At 40.8% G+C, this 18723-nt stretch overlaps 1 protein-coding gene across 1 annotated transcript in view; it reads left to right on the plus strand.

The window, feature by feature from the left end:
- The first annotated feature begins 5701 nt into the window (after positions 1 to 5701).
- The window catches only part of LOC125225418 (solute carrier organic anion transporter family member 4A1-like), a 142954-nt gene continuing 129932 nt past the window's right edge, over positions 5702 to 18723 (plus strand). The window contains exon 1 of the mRNA XM_048129130.1: positions 5702 to 5963. The gene's annotated coding sequence lies outside the window, so the exon portion shown is untranslated. The remainder of the gene's footprint in view (positions 5964 to 18723) is intronic.

The following is an 18723-nucleotide window of genomic DNA, read 5'->3' on the forward strand; positions in this document are numbered from 1 at the left end:
TGGCGCGCATATTTGACCCTCTTGGGTTTCTTACACCCTTGACACTCTCGTTTAAACGCATAATACAAGATCTTTGGACTCTTGGTCTGGATTGGGACGTGGTAGCACCCCCCAACATCAACCAAAGCTGGCTTCGTTATCGTACAGATCTCGAGTTATTGTCGTCTCTCGAGATACCTCGATTCATCCTATCGACGAAGCCCTGCAGTGTTCAACTGCATGGCTTCTGTGACGCTTCTGAAGCAGGATACTCAGCGGTCATTTACTTTCGCATCGAGCACGGTGATGGTAGCATCACCACCCATTTGATAATGTCACGCTGCAAGGTCTCGCCTTTGAAACGCACCTCTATTCCTCGACTGGAACTTTGCGCTGCAGTTTTGCTGACAGACCTCGTTGTACACGTAAAGGAGATCTACGACAGAGACATCAAATTTGAAGACGTATTCTGTTGGTCAGATTCTACCGTAACACTCTCCTGGTTACGCTCGCCATCGCATCGTTGGAAGACTTACGTCAGTAATCGCGTAAGCCACATACAGGACAAAATACCGGCTGGTCATTGGCGCCATGTCACGTCAGAAACCAATCCTGCCGATTGTGCCTCTCGCGGAGTAACCGTCCGAGAACTTGTAAACCACCCTTTATGGTGGACAGGCCCCGCTTGGTTAGCGCTTGACAGTAGCTGTTGGCCAAAGCCACCATCAACCATCGAATCGCAATCGAATCTATCGGAAGAACGAAGTGTTCTCAAGCAGACCACACTGTTCATTGCTGTCAATCAGCTTGACGATTTCTTATCCAGACATTCAAGTCTGAATAAAACTAAGCGCGTCGTCGCTTACATTCTTCGTTTCGTAAATAACTGTCGCTCCCCTGACAGTAGACGTTTCGGCCCGCTTGTTCAATCGGAACTCGACGGTGCTCTTACACATCTAGTAAAACTAACTCAAGAAAAGTCATTTTCTGACGAGTTTAATGCCTTAAAAACAGGTAAAAAATTGCCCAAGCAATTCAAAAAACTAAGCGTCTTTATCGATAGGTCAGGCTTGTTGAGGGTGGGCGGTAGACTGGTTCACTCCGAACTTGATTATGATTGCAAGCACCCCTTACTTCTCCCCAGCCAGGACCGTATGACGCACCTCGTTGTCGACCAAGTACACAATGATAATCAACATCCGGGGTTACGCACACTCCATTTCCTGATCGCACAAAATTTTTGGATCCTCGCATCTAAACGTGTAATTAGTTCTCGCCTATCGAAATGTATAAAATGCTTTCGCGCTAATCCAAAACCTTTGGTGCCTCGCATGGCAGATCTCCCTAAGACTCGAATTTCGCAAGTAAAGCCTTTCTCGTGTATAGGTGTCGACTTCGCGGGTCCCTTTCCCACGTACATTAAACGTTATCGTGGAGCCAGGCCCTTTAAAACACACGTATGTTTATTCATATGTTTCGCGACTAAGGCCTCTCATATCGAACTTGTTATAGGACTAACCACAGAAGCCTTTCTCGCTGCCTTGCGTCGATTTATCGCTCGTCGTGGCCGTTGCCAGCGCATACATTGTGACCGGGGTACGAATTTCGTAGGAGCTTATAACGCATTGCTGCCACTCATGCAAGAGGCGGTTTCTCGTGAGAATATCGAATTCTCTTTCAATCCACCAGCCGCATCCCATTTCGGCGGCCTGTGGGAATCTAATATTAAATCATTTAAAACACATCTCGCTCGCGTTGTAGGAAACCAAATCTTAACTTACGAAGAATTTCTGACGGTGGCAGCTCAAATCGAGTCAACGCTCAACTCACGGCCACTCTGTGAGATGAGCTCTGATCCTAATGACATGTCCGTGCTAACGCCGGGACATTTTCTCACCTTAGAGCCCTTGACTTCGCTCGTAGACACTTCAACCATCGAAACGAATATGTCCATCTCAAATCGCTGGCAGCTAGTACAGAAACTTCACCGCGATTTTTGGAAGCGATGGCATTTAGAGTACTTGCATACGTTGAATCAACGCGCGAAATGGCATTCAGATATTGATGAGCCCAAGCTCGGTGCATTAGTATTAATTAAAGATGAACAACTGAAACCGCTTCATTGGTCACTTGGTCGTATAGTATCGTTGCATCCGGGCAAGGACGGAACTTCCCGCGTAGCCACACTTCGGTCACAGTCAGGTCTAATACAACGACCTCTGGTAAAGGTGTGCCCTTTACCCATAGACTAGCTTATTCTTAAAATACTTCGTATTTGGTGGGCGGAATGATCGATCCGGACACCATACTCACTTTAGTTTAGGTATATATTTAGGTATTTTTGAATTCATGTCCTTTCTCTTATATCGTAAAATGGAACGCAAATCTATTAGCGACAGTACGTAGGGTAGTTTCTTCGAATTAATTTGACATTTATAAAAGCCAGTTGAAGGTAGATCGATTTGATGGCTGCTCATTGCCCGGTGCGCAAGCTCGTTCGTCGCGAAAATCAAAAACTCGCTAAAATCGTCGATTGAGGTGATCAAGGCCCTCACCGCGACGTCTCCAGCAGCAGCCCGCCATCGAGGAGAGTCGGTACCGACCAGCTGTTCGCCGAGCGGAGACAGGGTGAGTTGGCTTTTCGATTTGATTCGCTTTCACTGGCATAGATCGTTAGATTTTCTCAACTACAATTTCCCTACTCGAGGGCGATTGTACAATGATCGTTTTTTTATAGTATTAATATTTTCGGAAATAATCGCTCCTAAAGGAAAAAAAAGTGCGTCCCCCCCTCTAACTTTTGAACCATAAAAATATGAAAAAAATCACGAAAGTATAACTTTATAAAGACTTTCTAGGAAAATTGTTTTGAACTTGATAGGTTCAGTAGTTTTTGAGAAAAATACGGAAAACTACGGAACCCTACACTGAGCGTGGCCCGACACGCTCTTGGCCGGTTTTTTGATAATATTAATATTTTCGGAAATAATCGCTCCTAAAGGAAAAAAAAGTGCGTCCCCCCCCTCTAACTTTTGAACCCAATGTTTAAAAAATATGAAAAAAATCACAAAAATAGTACTTTATAAAGACTTTCTAGGAAAATTGTTTTGAACTTGATAGGTTTAGTAGTTTTTGAGAAAAATACGGAAAACTACGGAACCCTACACTGAGCGTGGCCCGACACGCTCTTGGCCAATTTTTTGATAATATTAATATTTTCGGAAATAATCGCTCCTAAGGGAAAAAAAAGTGCGTCCCCCCCCTCTAACTTTTGAACCCAATGTTTAAAAAATATGAAAAAAATCACAAAAATAGTACTTTATAAAGACTTTCTAGGAAAATTGTTTTGAACTTGATAGATTTAGTAGTTTTTGAGAAAAATACGGAAAACTACGGAACCCTACCGGCTCTTGGCCGGTTTTGTAATTTCATTTCAATTTTTTATTGTAATTGCTTATTATTATTATTTATTATATGTATTTTTGTTTAGTCAAATGTGTTTATAATGTAGGTAATTAATATTAACTATAAATGAATTCTCGCGCGCTATCGCTTATGTTTTATGTTGCACGATCTACAGTAATATGTCTGTGCCATGTCCCATATGTCGAACCGTGCTTATACCTTAGATACGAAAACATACATTCCTAAGGAAACATGGGGTTATGAGTTGTTTTAGAAGTATAGCTGTTACTGGTGTTAGTGCTAATCATGACGGGCTAAGTAGGTATAAGTAAATAAGATAGTCATCTTAGCTAAAGTTTTGCAAGATATGGGCTAATAATCGTAAAACCGGGATTTTTACTGCCCTATAACGTGGGTCACAAGGTGGGTACCTTTCACGGTGGGGACGTTGGAATTTTCAGTAATTGAATTTTCAAAAAGGAAAGGAATGACAAAAAGGGCAATTTCATTCCTTTCCTTCAAAATTGTAGCTGTTATTGAAGGTTTCTTTATACTTGCCGAACTCACCGCAATCCTTGTAAAAGATTAAATATCCTGATAGGTCCGGAAAAGTCCTGACGCTGTCTGTCAAACAAAGTATGCTTATAATTTCTTAACTTGTGTATTACTCTGGCCTGTGCTTGTATCTTCCAAATTTCTGACGACCGGTCTGGCTCAGTCGGTAGTGACCCTGCCTGCTGAGCCGCGGTCCTGGGTTCGAATCCCGGTAAGGGCATTTATTTGTGTGATGAGCACAGATATATGTTCCTGAGTTGTTTTCTGTGTATATAAGTATGTATTTATCTATTTAAGTATGTATATCGTCGCTTAGCACCCATAGTACAAGCTTTGCTTAGTTTGGGGGGGTTGATCTGTGTAATGTGTCCCGAATATTTATTTATTTATTTATTTAATTAATCTTACATTACAGCTCTTATAAAACTAACCATTAATTATCTGCTGAATATCTTTTGCTGCTTGATAAGTTGATAACTGCGGTGCGCGATATTTCAAAATAAGTACGTACGTTTATTGTATGAAAAACGCAGTTGAAAACGTCATTCAATCGTCATTATAAATCATCTGTACGAGTATCTACTATAATAAATGCACTCATAATCAAACCATTACACTAAACCGGTTTCATACAGCCAATATGCCGTCCATTCACTAAATGGACCTAGGTAATAACACAGAATATATAATAGTACAAGTACAGAAGGCTCACTCCTTTGATGTTCACAAAACGCCGCCATTCTAAATTCTTACCTACATTAACAAACGGACCGCACGCGTGCAGACGACATTGAATTCTATTGCGACGCGCGAAGGTCGTCGTCACTGAATGGGCCGCGAACTCGCGGCCGCTGGCATGTACTTGTAGCGCGGCGAAAGGATCGCGGAGTGAGCCGCCCCTGGTAATAACTAGTTGATTGCTAAATAGGTGCATTTTTAACCCCGACGTAAGAACGACAGATTTAGATTTAGTTTTTTTTTGTTTCAAAGCTGAATTAGTCGGGAGTCTTCTATGCCATATTTGGTGGAAAATAGAAATAGGTCCACTATGTCGGGTTTTTTTCACAATTCAAATTTTCTAGTTAGGTTATTCTACTCAATTGCTAATAATTTGAACAGAACATTGAATGCATTAAGCAGGTATTAACAAAGATGCGATTTTATTTTTTCCCACAGCTTAAAAAAGCAAGATTTATTATTTTATCAAATGCTAATAACGCAACGCAATTTGGCTACCTAAAACAATTTTTATAAATCGTATTCAAATTAGGTACAAGTATTACAATACCTTTTCCCCCACCCAAACAAAAAGTTGTTTATACTTCCAGTCACACTTCAATGCACCTAAACAAACCAAGACTAGCTTTATTTACATTGCTAGTTTCCATAGTTACCCACATTTACAACACAGTTGCAATTTTTCTCACACAATTTTCCTCTCAAAATTCGTTGTACAGAATTCGCTATAAACTATTTCTTGATTAAAGTTCATGGTATGTTCCTCCGTTCAAACAGGTATTGCAGAACCACATTTTTTTACACTCAATCACACATTCTTACAAAGGTTAAAGGTTGAATATAGCTTGTATATTCATATTTCTTAACTTTGCTAAGGTGTGTTTTTAGCAAACTTTACATGCGCTCGGCGCAGCCATTACTTGGTGGGTGGTAAGGTTGGATTTAGCTAGTTTAACTGTAGTATGGTGTTGTAGGTCCTTGACCGCGGTGAAGTATAGGTGCGCGCGCAGTGTACCGCGAGACAGGTGCGCGGGAACACGCTTTCCGTCTTGTTACGTTTCGTTTTACGTCAATTGTTACGTTTGAACGTGGTTTGTGTTACGTGTGTCTGTGACAAGATTTTTGTGTTTGAGTTAAGAGTCTTTTATATGGTGATCTTGTGACAAGATTTTTTGTCTGGTTGAAGTTAGATTAATACATTTTGAGAATAGTGTGTGTCAAAGTTCTTGTGTTGTTTCTTGTTGGATTTAAGTGACATGGGAATTTGATTGGATTTCTTAATTAAAGTAAGTTTATTAGATTTTAATTTATTATGGATTAACTAGGACTAATAGTGCCTAAATAGTTACTCTATTGACACAGTTAACAAATATAATTTTGTGACAAAAAATGTGGACTTCATGTGTATCTTATCTTATAGGATTTTTACATGTTATTAGATTTTGAATAGGTATAAGTTTAGGTAAATAATGAAATCTCTCTTAAAATTACTACATCATCATAATGTTTGTCGACTAAATAAACCAATGTCTGTAGATTAACTCATCTCTCTTAAACGTCTGAACCAATTTAGATGAAATTTAGTATGGAGTCCGGCTATAGCTTGAAGTTCCATTAGGTTCCTTAATCAAATAAATACACATACTTTAGTTTAGTCAGTTTTTATCAATACCTCCATGTACCATGTTCTGATATTTAATTAAAAATCTAACAATATTAGTAATAATACAACTTAAATATTGAACACAAAACAGTTCGTGGTTCAGAAATCGCAAGTGAATCTCACATAACGCACATTTCTTTCATCTACAGTTAAGTAATGATTACTAATTAATGTGCATTGTTGCAAGTGCTGCATAGACGTAAATTTAACGAAAGTATAAATTGATACATTTTCAAATAATTTAGTTTAGTAGTTTTTTTAATTGGTTACACCATAGCATTCTATTTAAATGCACTACATAACTACCTACTAAGGTTGCCATGCCATGTGAAAAAGTGCCACATCCTGACCAAAGTCCAGACATCCAAAAATATACACTAAGGTACAATGCCCCCAGTCGAGATTTGCCCCGCTGTACCTTACAGTTTTTTTTTGGCCTCCGTATTAAGCCACCATATACAAATCCAATCTTTTAGCTTTTTCTAGTGCTTAGGAGGTTTCTAAAAGTCCTGACAATCGCGAAGTCCTTCGCAATCCTGATTAAGGATTAAAAATCCTGACATATATCATTGGCACTCAATGGAAATTCTGACGTGCCGTCTGTCAAAAATAATTGAAATTTAATAGTGGCAACATCGTAGTGCTGCCCTTTTCAAAACAATGATTGTGAGGAAACGAGACGACACTACAATGTTGCAAATTTTTAATTTATACTCTTTTTTGCCAGGCTGTAACTACTAAATACTTACCCCCTTATTCATAAACGTACACTAAGTTCCCGTGGGTGTCGTAGAAGGCGACTGTGGGATATGGGTTAAATTGTGGCGTAGGCGAGAGGCTGGCAACCTGTCACTGCAATGTCACAGTTTCGTTTTCTTTCAACCCCTTATTTGCCAAGAGTGGCACTGAAACTTGAGTAGTTTCATGTGCTCTGCCTACCCCTTCATGGGATACAGGCGTGATTGTATGTATGTATGTATGTATGTATGTACACTAAAGTTATCAAGCCGATAAAGTTAGTTTGTCTCTTTCCGTGTGATAGAAAGGGCCAAACGAATTTTATCGGATTGATAACTTTAGTGAACGTTTATGAAAAAGGGGGGTTACTGTATAGGTACTTATTTGCTTTAAGTACTCTTAAAATGACTACCTTATTAGCATAAACCTTACACATTGACGAAACCTTAGGTGGTTGAACACTCTGGTATATGACGAAGCATGCGCTGTGGATTTGAGCGTATGTATTTTTGAATTATTTCTTTTGATCAATATTTTTTTACTTGGTATAAAAAATAAATGATTCACCAAGGACTTAATAGTTTTCTTTGTTTGATGTTGGTTAAAGAAAATTAGCTTAGAATAATTGGATCTTTCCTCATCTTTGTTTAGTAATATCATTAGTAAATTGAGGTTAAGACATCTGATAGTTCACCGAGTTGCATTCACTTTTTACCTAGATAACTCGATTTCATTGCTTAATCTTATAGTTTAGGGACTTAAGGGATACATTATTATCATTAAATTGTGGCGTAGGCGAGAGGCTGGCAACCTGTTGTTTTCTTTCAACCCCTTATTTGCCAAGAGTGGCACTGAAGCTTTAGTAGTTTCATGTGTTCTGCCTACCCCTTTATGGCATACAGGCGTGATTGTATGTATGTATGTATGTATTATCATTAGTATACGACTGAAATATTTAAAAGTTTCGGCATCATAAATAGTATTTAGGCCGAGGTTTCATTTAATTTAGTCAAAAAACCACTGTGGGACAACTTACAAAGAAAATGTGGATTCTCTGTTTCCATAATAAACTAATAAATCTAATAATACATAATACCGAACTCCGGTTTCTATCAGACTTTATAAATAGAAGTTTAGAAATACCTAATATGCGTGACATGAATCGCGCGCTAGTGGATATTGTGACAGGTAAAATAAGAAAAAAACACGTGCAATATGTTATATACGTGCTCAGTCACGTTACGAGGATTTAAACTTGTAAATTAAATGGTCCATTTTGTTCAAAGTCCACCACACTTTTTTTTGGATTTGGAAATTTTTATGTGTTTTCCACTCAGAATCGCGAGCTCTCTCAATCCTAATAGGAGAAAAAAAGTGTCCCAAGGTTTTTTTCCCATTCCGTTACCATTTTTCATAGATTTTGTATGGCGGTAACGGAATGGAAGGTTCGAAAAAATGTATGGAATCTTTGGGCCATTTTTTTTCTCCTATCAGAATCGAAAGAGCTCTCGATTCTGAGTATGCATCGCGTTAACTACCCATGTTACAAAAAAAGTGGGGTGGACAACTTTGAAAAATTGGCCCAAATAGAACAATTGTCTAGTACTAGATAAACTAAAGTAAAATAAAATTTAAATCTCGTTAAGATGCTCTTTAGAACTGTACCTAGTTATAATACACTATGTAAGCGGAAGCATAAATCGTAATGCCATTATCATGATCATATCATCAGGCTGACTACGTCACGTCACTGGCGTTTATAATGTGTTTACATCATTAAAAACTACTGTGAAGACATTTTCTAGTCCGACTGAATTAGAATTTTGTCCGAAACTGAATCACGGAATGTTATTGAAATATGGCCGAAAATTCGGTCGAATACTCGAAACCACAATTTCGGTGAAGCCGAAAGGTTCTAGACGAGCAATCATCTGAAACTGCTTGTATATTGAAACTTTGGTCCAACACTATCCTTAAAGTAGGTAACCTACCGAAGTTTATCCTCACTTTATCGACACGTGGCAGACCAAGAACAAACGGGCTCCTCACTCGTTTTTGCCCAGAACGTGCAAGTTGTGAAATGAGCTACCCTCTGAGGTGTTCCTCTTGCGCTATGACATGGGGTTCTTCAAGAAGCAGGTAATTAGGGTTCTCAAAGGTCGGCAACGCATAAGTGGCTCCCCTGAGGTTGCTTCCCATCAGGCGGATCGTCTGTTCATTTGCTGCCTATAAAAATACTTTGTAGTTTTGGAATTCGTTACTGTTTTAGTAACCATCTCTTAAACCCAATGAAAGTACTTACAGTTTTTTTACTTCACATAGCCAATAGTAAACCTAGCATACCTAATGCATTAGTTACCTGCACCGTGACTGCACCTGCGTGATATACTCATAATTACTCATACCCGGAACTAATTTCAACTCTAAAAATGTGATTCTGATTTTCTCGTTTCGTTCTCGCTATTAAAATTCAAGAGGGACTTATGAGAAAATGGTATAAAATTACATTAAAATGTTGTTCGAATTGGCCTCTCAAGTAACTGTGTGAATTTCACATCTCATACATTTTTCAATTCGTCATACAGAACAGAACACGTGAGTTCATGAACTTACATTATATTAACCTGCTACGTGCTTACTACACTGCAAAGTAAACGTAGGTAATATCTATTGTATGTATTTTGTATTTTTCATATTTCGTAAGTTTTCTTTTGTTATTGAAGATTAATATATTTTAAATAAATGGTATATATGACATCTGTGTATAATATTTATCTTTAAGATGCATTTGCATGTGGAGGCAATTTATATTTTATGGAAACGTTGTTTAAAACGAGTTACGCTGAAATATTTTCTTCTAAGAGGTTATAATATTAGTAATAAATAATAGTCCACTACTGTTCTAAATAAGCATGAGGGTCGGCCTGATGACATTTGCTTTTATTTGATCGACTTAGATTCGAATCGACATTATTTTATTACCTATCGGAAATACACGAATAGAATCCATATCTCATCTAAAACCAATTTATTTAACGTAACGTTTAAGAAGTGCTCCCCCGGTAGATGTCGCTACAGGGTGGCTAGCCGAATGGCACAATCGCTCACGAAACGCTCACGAAACGAAGCGCTAGTAGATATCTATCTCTATCGCGCTTGCGTATTGGCGCGACAGAGCCAGCGGCGTATCGCTTTCGTTTGGCGTCGGAGAAATGCCATTCGGCTACGGGGCCAGGTCTCACTGACCTATATGGTGGAAAGTTTCGCTTACTTCATAGTTAGTCTCATACACATGAGATTTGGTGGCTCAGATGGCAGTGCGCTTATCAATCCAGAAACCGTGAGTTGAATTTAGTGAGACCTCGTCTCAGTCAGTGAGTGAGACGTAGTAATTTTCTATTTTTAAACTTAATATTGAACGTATAAAAAGTTGAACCAGGCACTGTGTGTAGTTAAATATCCTGGCATAAAATAATCTTATATTTTATTATATATAGTAAATACCTATAGTTTAACTATCAAGATCATTGCGTGCGCGCATTGTTCGTTAAGTTGCTAAATGTATCATTCATATTTACTCATTAATATCATACTTGGCCATTTGGTAACAACTGGTACAAGATGTTTGTACACGTATGTAATAATGTAGACTGACTTAAATATTTCGATAAAAAGACATAAGTAATTTAACTTAGATATTTAAAAGAGACCTAAGGCGACACATTTCCGTGTGGTGTCGGGTGAGAATAACACCACCCCTTTCTTCCCGTGGGTGTCGTAAGAGGCGACTAATGGATTAAGGCCAAAGTATTTCGTATGGGATATTAAGCCCCGAGACGATGACATCGAGTCTCCAAAAAGAAGGAAAACTAATATAAAACCCGGATCTGGAGCCACCGTTGAGGCGCAAGCCAGGCACCTGCGGCCAAACCGACACCACACGTATTGACTCGTCATTCCTGTGGAACATGTCGGGGAGGAGAGAGAGGGTGGTATGGGTGCTGGGCAAGCCCGTATTGCCATAAAGTCGTCTGTCCCAGGCGCAGCAGCATCCGCGGAGAGGGCACTTCGCCCACCTGCCGTGCATGGGGGAAACAACACGGGGAGTGGCAGTTACCGGTTATAAGCCCGCACGAATAGGCGTCGTATGTGCGGGCGCCAGGGGCCACTCCCGACAGTAGGAGGATCCATCGAAGGTCCACTGATCAGTTACCGCCTGCTTCAAGTTGAGCAATCCTCGACCAATAAGGTACTGATCCGCCTCAGCGTTAACTTGTTTTGTCTGGGTGAACAGAACATAAGCTTAACAGCCGGGCGTTAGCGCTGTAAAACCGACCACCTGCTCAGAATCAAAACAAAACATTTAAACCCAATATCAACGCTTCCTACATGCGCTATGCGACATGGAACGTCCGAACAATGAGGACGGGTTTTCCGAATTCCTGTGAAAACCTTGATATCGCACAAGATCTGCGAAAGACCTACAATATCGACGTGGAGCTCAATAGGTTAAAAGTTGATATTGCAGCTTTACAGGAGACCAGGATTGAGGACGAAGGCTCTTTACGGGAAGCTCACTACACTTTTTACTGGAAGGGCAAGAGTTCCACGGAAACACGGGAGCATGGTGTAGGATTTGCGGTCCGTAATCAACTTATTGATGCTATTGAGACACCAGTAGGTGTATCTGAGCGCATCATGGTCTTGCGTCTTAATACAAAAAGCGGCTATGTTACCTTGATCTCCGCTTATGCACCGACGCTTCATTCCACATCCGAGGCCAAGGATCAATTCTACAACCAGCTTGATGAAGTACTCCGCGGGGTGCGTCCATGCGACAGGCTACATATATTGGGCGACTTCAATGCTAGGGTCGGTCAGGATAATACTGACTGGCCTGATTGCCTAGGTGCGCATGGTGTCGGTAAGCTCAACGACAACGGACAACGATTGTTGGAGTTCTGCTCTAAGTATGAACTATGCGTCACCAATACATTTTTTAACACTTTCGAAACCGGGCTCTACGCGGCGCTACGACATTTTCGCTACATACGGGGAAACCCATGTAATCGGCTACGCTTCTACGAGCGGTGTACCCGACAGTCGGGTTCTTGGTAGCGAAAGTGTTAAAGGAAAATGGATGCGAAAAGTCTCTTGGATGCACCCCCGCTCAAAACACTGGCATCAGTTGGACCTTGCCCTTACTAGAAGAAGAGACCTGCGCGAAACACTTCACACGCGGACGTGCCACAGCGCTGATTGCGATACAGACCACAGTTTGGTTTCCACCAAGGTCCGACTAGTCCCAAAAAGGATCCATTCTGCTAAGCCTCTTGGCCGAAAGAGGATTAATCTTTTTAAGACCCGGGACCTGGAAGCAGTGGAATTATTCAGTGCTGCAGTACGTGACGAAATTGCGAATTGGGACAGTTCCGTATCAGCGCAAGCCGAGTGGGAAATGATTAAGTCTCTTCTCACAGACGCTGCGGGGAGGGTTTTTGGTTATCAAAAGGCAAAGTCTCACGACTGGATACTTGAAAACGAGGAGCACTTACTTCCCCTTATTAACTTGAAACGGCAAGCTTTCATAAATTTCCGCCTTAATCCCTGTGATTCTGCACGAGAAGAGCTCAAAAAGGCGAAAGCCTCACTCCAGCGCAGCTCTCGTTTTTATGCAAACGCATACTGGACAGAACTCTGCCAAGGAATTCAGGCAAGCGCAGACGCAGGAAACATGGGTGGTGTTTATGAGGGTATTAAGCGAGCTCTTGGACCTCCTACAAAAAAGACGGCCCTTCTAAAAGAGGCTGACGGCTCTGTCATAACAAACAGCAGCCGTCAGATGGCAAGATGGGTGGAACATTACACCGGGCTATACTCGTGCCCAGTCGACATTCAACCAGAAACTGCAGGATTAATGCCGACCCTGGACACTTGGCACGAGTTGGACTCCGCACCTACCGTAGAGGAACTTTACCTGGCCGTCAAGCAGCTAAAAAATGGCAAAAGTCCGGGCAAAGACGAAGTGTACACCGAAATCGTCAAGTTGAAGTGCATCCTTCCTGTCCTTCATAACCACCTGACCAAATGCTGGGAACAAGGCTGCGTGCCTCAGGATATGCGCGATGCTAATGTCGTCACTCTTTACAAAGGCAAAGGCGACCGCGGTGATTGTAACAATTACCGCGGAATATCCCTCCTCAGCATAGTCGGCAAAGCTTTTGCTAGGGCTACCTTAGCCAAACTACAGAAGCTGGCTGACCGCGTATATCCAGAGGCACAATGCGGTTTTCGGGCCCAACGGTCAACTGTCGATATGATTTTTTCACTCAGACAGTTACAGGAAAAGTGTAGGGAGCAAAGCAGTCCTCTTATCGTAGCATTTGTCGATCTCAACAAGGCATTTGACACTGTGAGTAGAGAGGGGCTTTATTCGGTTCTTGTCAATATCGGTTGCCCTCCAAAGCTCCTGAAGATAGTGCAGTCATTCCACGAGGGTATGGAAGCCACAATCCTTCACAACTGCGAAACATCGGCTCCTTTCGACGTACGCCGTGGCGTTCGTCAAGGTTGTGTACTGGCACCTACTCTCTTCGGAATATTCTTTTCTGTACTCTTGAAGGTTGCTTTTGGAGATGATCTACAGGGGATACACCTGTATACAAGAGCCGATGGTCAGATGTACAATCTTGCTAGGCTTAAGTCCAAACGACATAGAAAGGACTTTTTTGTGGATAGCCTTCTCTTTGCTGATGACGCTGCTTTCGTCGCTCACAGTGAGTCTCAACTGCAGACCATCATGGACAAATTTCAAAAAGCGTGCGACCTCTTTTCCATGTCGGTTAATGCCAAGAAGACCGTCATACTAGCGCAAGGATGTTCAGAACAGCCAACTATCGTGCTTAACGGTGCATCTCTAGAGGTGATCAGCAAGTTTTGCTACCTTGGCTCGCTTGTGTCGTGCAATCTTTCGCTTGACGCGGAGATCGACTCCCGCATCGGTAAAGCGGCCACAACGTTCGGGAGGCTCCGTACAAGGGCTTGGGACAATAAACATCTCACGGTAAAAACGAAAATGCTCATTTACCAAGCATGTGTCCTAAGTACACTTCTGTACGGAGCGGAAACTTGGACATCGTACGCAAAACAAGAACGCCGGCTGAACTCCTTTCACATGCGCTGTGTGCGGAGCATACTGGGCATCACATGGAAGGATCGCGTGACAAACGAGTCTGTTCTAGCCGAGGCACAGCTTCCTAGTATCACAGCCATACTAAAGAAGAGGCGACTGAGGTGGCTCGGGCATGTGTATCGAATGGAGCAGACTCGTTTACCACGTCAAATCCTGCTGGGAGAGGTTGCAGATGCAAAGAGACCGGTCGGACGGCCAATGCTACGCTTTAAAGATTGCGTGAAGCGTGACATGGTCACATTTGATATTCCATGCAACCAGTGGCAGCGGCTGGCCGAAGACCGACCCACGTGGCGCCGTGTTGTCCATGACGGTCAATCCAAGCACGACAACGCCTGGTTCTCCTCCTTGAATGATAAACGCATGAGGCGTCACGAGCAGGCCTCTAACCCCCGCCCATCTGGGGGAGCATACACCTGCCATGTGTGCGGACGAGGGATCCTCTCTCGAATTGGGCTATACAGCCACGAACGTAAGTGTCGCAAGGATGCTGCTTGAATCATCTGTTATAGATGCAAAGGCCTGTTATATAAGGCGACACAGGATTGTCATACTCGTACATCAGGACCTTTCCTAACTCAGGATTCTCAGTCCTTTGACAGGATTCCCGGTCTTTTGTCAGGATTCTCAGTCCTATGTCAGGATCCCCGGTCTTTTGTCAGGATTCTCAGTCCTTTGTGAGCATTTCTTTTTTTTGCCACTTTTATGAAGTGTGATATTTTTGAAAAAAATATGCTATTTCTACTCAGAATTACTAGATTTTTCAATCCTAGTAGTAAAAAAAATTGTCCCATACGATTTTTTCTTATTTTGTTACCATCTTCAGTACATGTTGTATGGGGTAACAAAAGAGGAAAGTAACAAAAATGTATGGAAATTCTGGGACACTTTTTGTCTCCCAGTGAGATTGAAAGTACTCGTGATTCTGAATACAATTGACCTAAAATTCCCTAAAACAATCAAATTTTTTTTATTGGCAAAAAAAAGAAATGTTCTTGTCAGGATTCCCGGTTTTTTGTCAGGATTCTCAGTCCTTTGTCAGGATTCCCGGTTTTTTGTCAGGATTCTCAGTCTTTTGTCAGGATTGTGGAGGTATTGGGTATTGGCGGCGTGTCACGGTTTTTTAATATACTTAATATTTTGTTTCGTTGTATGAAGTTAAACATCCCGGCATAAAAGAATCTTATCAGAGCAACTACAGTTTCACTATCGAGATTAGTTGCGTGTTACGTTACACTGCTAATTGTTTCACATTCATAATTACTCATTAATATCATACTTAGTTGTTTGGTACAAGTTCTTTGTAAACGTAATAATGTAGACTGGCATGTCGCGGTAAGAAGAAATAGTTATTTGTTATACAAGGGGGCAAAGTTGTATTTTAACGCCGAGTGTAGAATTGAAAAACGAGCAAGTGAAAGGATTCTATAGTTGAACCACGAGCGAAGCGAGTGGTTCGAGAATAGAATCCTGAACTTGCGAGTTTTTTAACACACGAGAAGTAAAATACATTTGCACCCGAGTGTAACACAAAACTTTTCCCCTCACTACAGCGAGGAAACTGCAACGCAAAAAATGCGTTTATCACTGCTTCCAGTAGTTCCACAGGTGGTAAATCATCTTTATTACTAGATTCACCTATTTTTATGAATTTTAAAGCAGTTAATTTGACGTTATTCAAGGTCAAATTACTTTACCCACTAGTGGATAAAATGCGTTTTTACCCGCTGGTATTAAAGGACAAAACACGTGTTTCCGAGCTAGTGAGGGGAAAAATATATTTATGTAAGTTAAGCTCGACTCGATAAATGGCTCATAGACGAGATGAGACTTTAAACGTAGACCTTACACAAAATACCTTATGCCTTGTGTCAGGATCTTTCTTAACTAGTCAGGATTTTTGGTCCTTTGTAAGGATTTGGGAGGACTGAGGGATTGTCAGGATGTTTTAGAACCCTGAATTAAAAGTACCAATAATCTTGAATCTGAGAGCAAATCTTGACGTATATCGAAAACCTAAGTAGATCGTTCAATGCAGGATTCATTTAACGGGCCTGATTTGATGGTACCTAATGGCATACGTTTCCTTTTTAACCCCCGACGCAAAAACGACGGGGTGTTATAAGTTTGACGTGTCTGTCTGTCTGTCTGTCTGTCTGTCTGTCTGTCTGTCTGTCTGTCTGTCTGTCTGTCTGTCTGTTTGTCTGTATGTGTGTCTGTCTGTGGCACCGTAGCTCCCGAACGGGTGAACCGATTTCGATTTAGTTTTTTTTGTTTGAAAGCTGAGTTAGTCGGGAGTGTTCTTAGCCATGTTTCATGAAAATCGGTCCACTATGTCGCGGTCGGGGGTTTTTTCAAAATTTTAATTTTCTTTTATTGTTTGTATATTTCATGTCATATCACCATGATAGTATTCTTGATTATACTGTATGAAATTAAGAATTAATTCATTTATAAATTCGCCATGCACTTTTGCAGCTCACTGTGCAATTGTACATATTATAACTAATTAGATAGATTACTCTGAGTAACTGTAAGGATAGTGTTTTGACAACTATCACAATTCAGTTCAAAAATATAAATCCCTACTCCCAGTGACTTGTGTGAACTCTCAAATGATCGATTCCTACCTCGTTTCCGACTGCAACAGTTGCAGGGCGTTACCCGTCAGCCTGTCATTATACTCGTCATTATGGGTGCGCGGTCACCGGAACGGAGATCGATCCGCTCTTGCGCATGCCCAATCAATACTATTAGCCCTTTGTACACTTTGCTGCTACAGTTTGATACAATTTATTTATTTATTTATACTTTATTGCAAAGTAAAAAAATGTACAAAAGGCGAATTTAATGCCAGAAGGCATTCTCTACCAGCTAACCTTCGACCCAAACAGAGATCTATAAGAGCTACAATGATTATGTTCTACTATTTTTAGTCTTTTGGGGTTCGACGTATGTCTTACTCCTTACGTACAGATTAACTCCAATCTAAATTCAATCCTAACAAAATAGGAAAAAAAGTTCTTTTCTTGAAAGTTTTAGAAAAAAAATTAGAATTTCTTTTTGTGTGAGTCGATATCGATCGAGTCATGTAGGTATATACCCTTGTACCTTACACAAGCTGTGAAGTTAAGATGGTCAAAATAATTGTCAAATTAGTGGATTAAGAGCCCAGAGCCGCCAGACCTTCCTCATTTTCTTAAGAATGAAACTTTGGGATAATGTAGAGTTCGTATCGACGTTTAATGTCTGCATATTATAGTTTGGCCCGTCGGCCATTTTTTGCTACAAAGTTTTTCTAAATAATTTTTAAGAAAAAAAAAACCGCCTTCCTTTGGGGTTCTGGTGATAAATACTTTCAAATGTTGGATTATGTTATCAATTCGTCTGTATATTTTTTAATGTTTGTTATTCGATATCTCCGTCATTTCTGAACCAATTTTGAAATCTGGATGATTCTGAAGTACTTACAGATGAGAATGATTATCAGAACGGAACTCTAACGAGGAGCGGCTCACTCTTCATCAGCAGTTCCACTGTACCAAATGTCACTGTTCTGGACGTAAGTGCATGCTGTTCTTATAAAAATACCAAAGTCACTATAAGTGTGCCGTTCAGATTTGAGGAGTTCCGTTCTGACCATCATCAGCAATTCCACTGCACCAAATATCACTGTTCTGGACGTAAGTGCATGCTGTTCTTATAAAAATACCAAAGTCACTATAAGTGTGCCGTTCAGATTTGAGGAGTTCCATTCTGACCATCATCAGGAGTTCCACTGCACCAAATGTCACTGTTCCGTACGTAAATGCATGCTGTTCTTTTAAAAACACAAAAATCACCATATGTATGCCTTTCAGATTTGAGGAGTTCCCTCGATTTCTCCAGGATCCCATCATCAGAACTGGGTTCTGAATGGGACCAATCTGTATGCATATACATTCAATCAAAAAAAATATTTTCAAAATCGGTCTAGTAACGACGGAGATATCGAGGAACAAACATTAAAAAAAACAAAAAAAAAACATATAGACGACTTGATAACCCCTTGCTTTGAGATTTGGAAGGCCGTTAAAAACACTAACTTTCCTTAAATTCTCAAGGCTGTTTTCTATGTGTGTGTGCTTAGTATGTGGTAGAAAATACGGTTAGTAATTCATAATTATCATTTTCTAACCATTTGCGCCGGCCGTAGCTTGAGAAATTAGGGTTAGTTAGAGAGATTTTCAAGTGTCTGGTAAAAGTTACGGCCGGCAGAATTTATCCTTGAGAACATGAGGAAGGTCTGGCGTCTCTGGGCTCTCAGTCCATAGGTACGCCAATTATAGTTTAGCTTTTGCCCGCGGCTTCGCTCACGTTAGAAAGAGACAAAACGTAGCCTATGTCACTCTCCATCCCTTCAACTATCTCCACTTAAAAAATCACGTCAATTGGTTGCTCCGTTTTGCCGTGA

The sequence above is a fragment of the Leguminivora glycinivorella genome, chromosome 4, assembly GCF_023078275.1.
Source record: "Leguminivora glycinivorella isolate SPB_JAAS2020 chromosome 4, LegGlyc_1.1, whole genome shotgun sequence".
In the NCBI taxonomy this organism is placed as follows: Eukaryota; Metazoa; Arthropoda; class Insecta; order Lepidoptera; family Tortricidae; genus Leguminivora; species Leguminivora glycinivorella.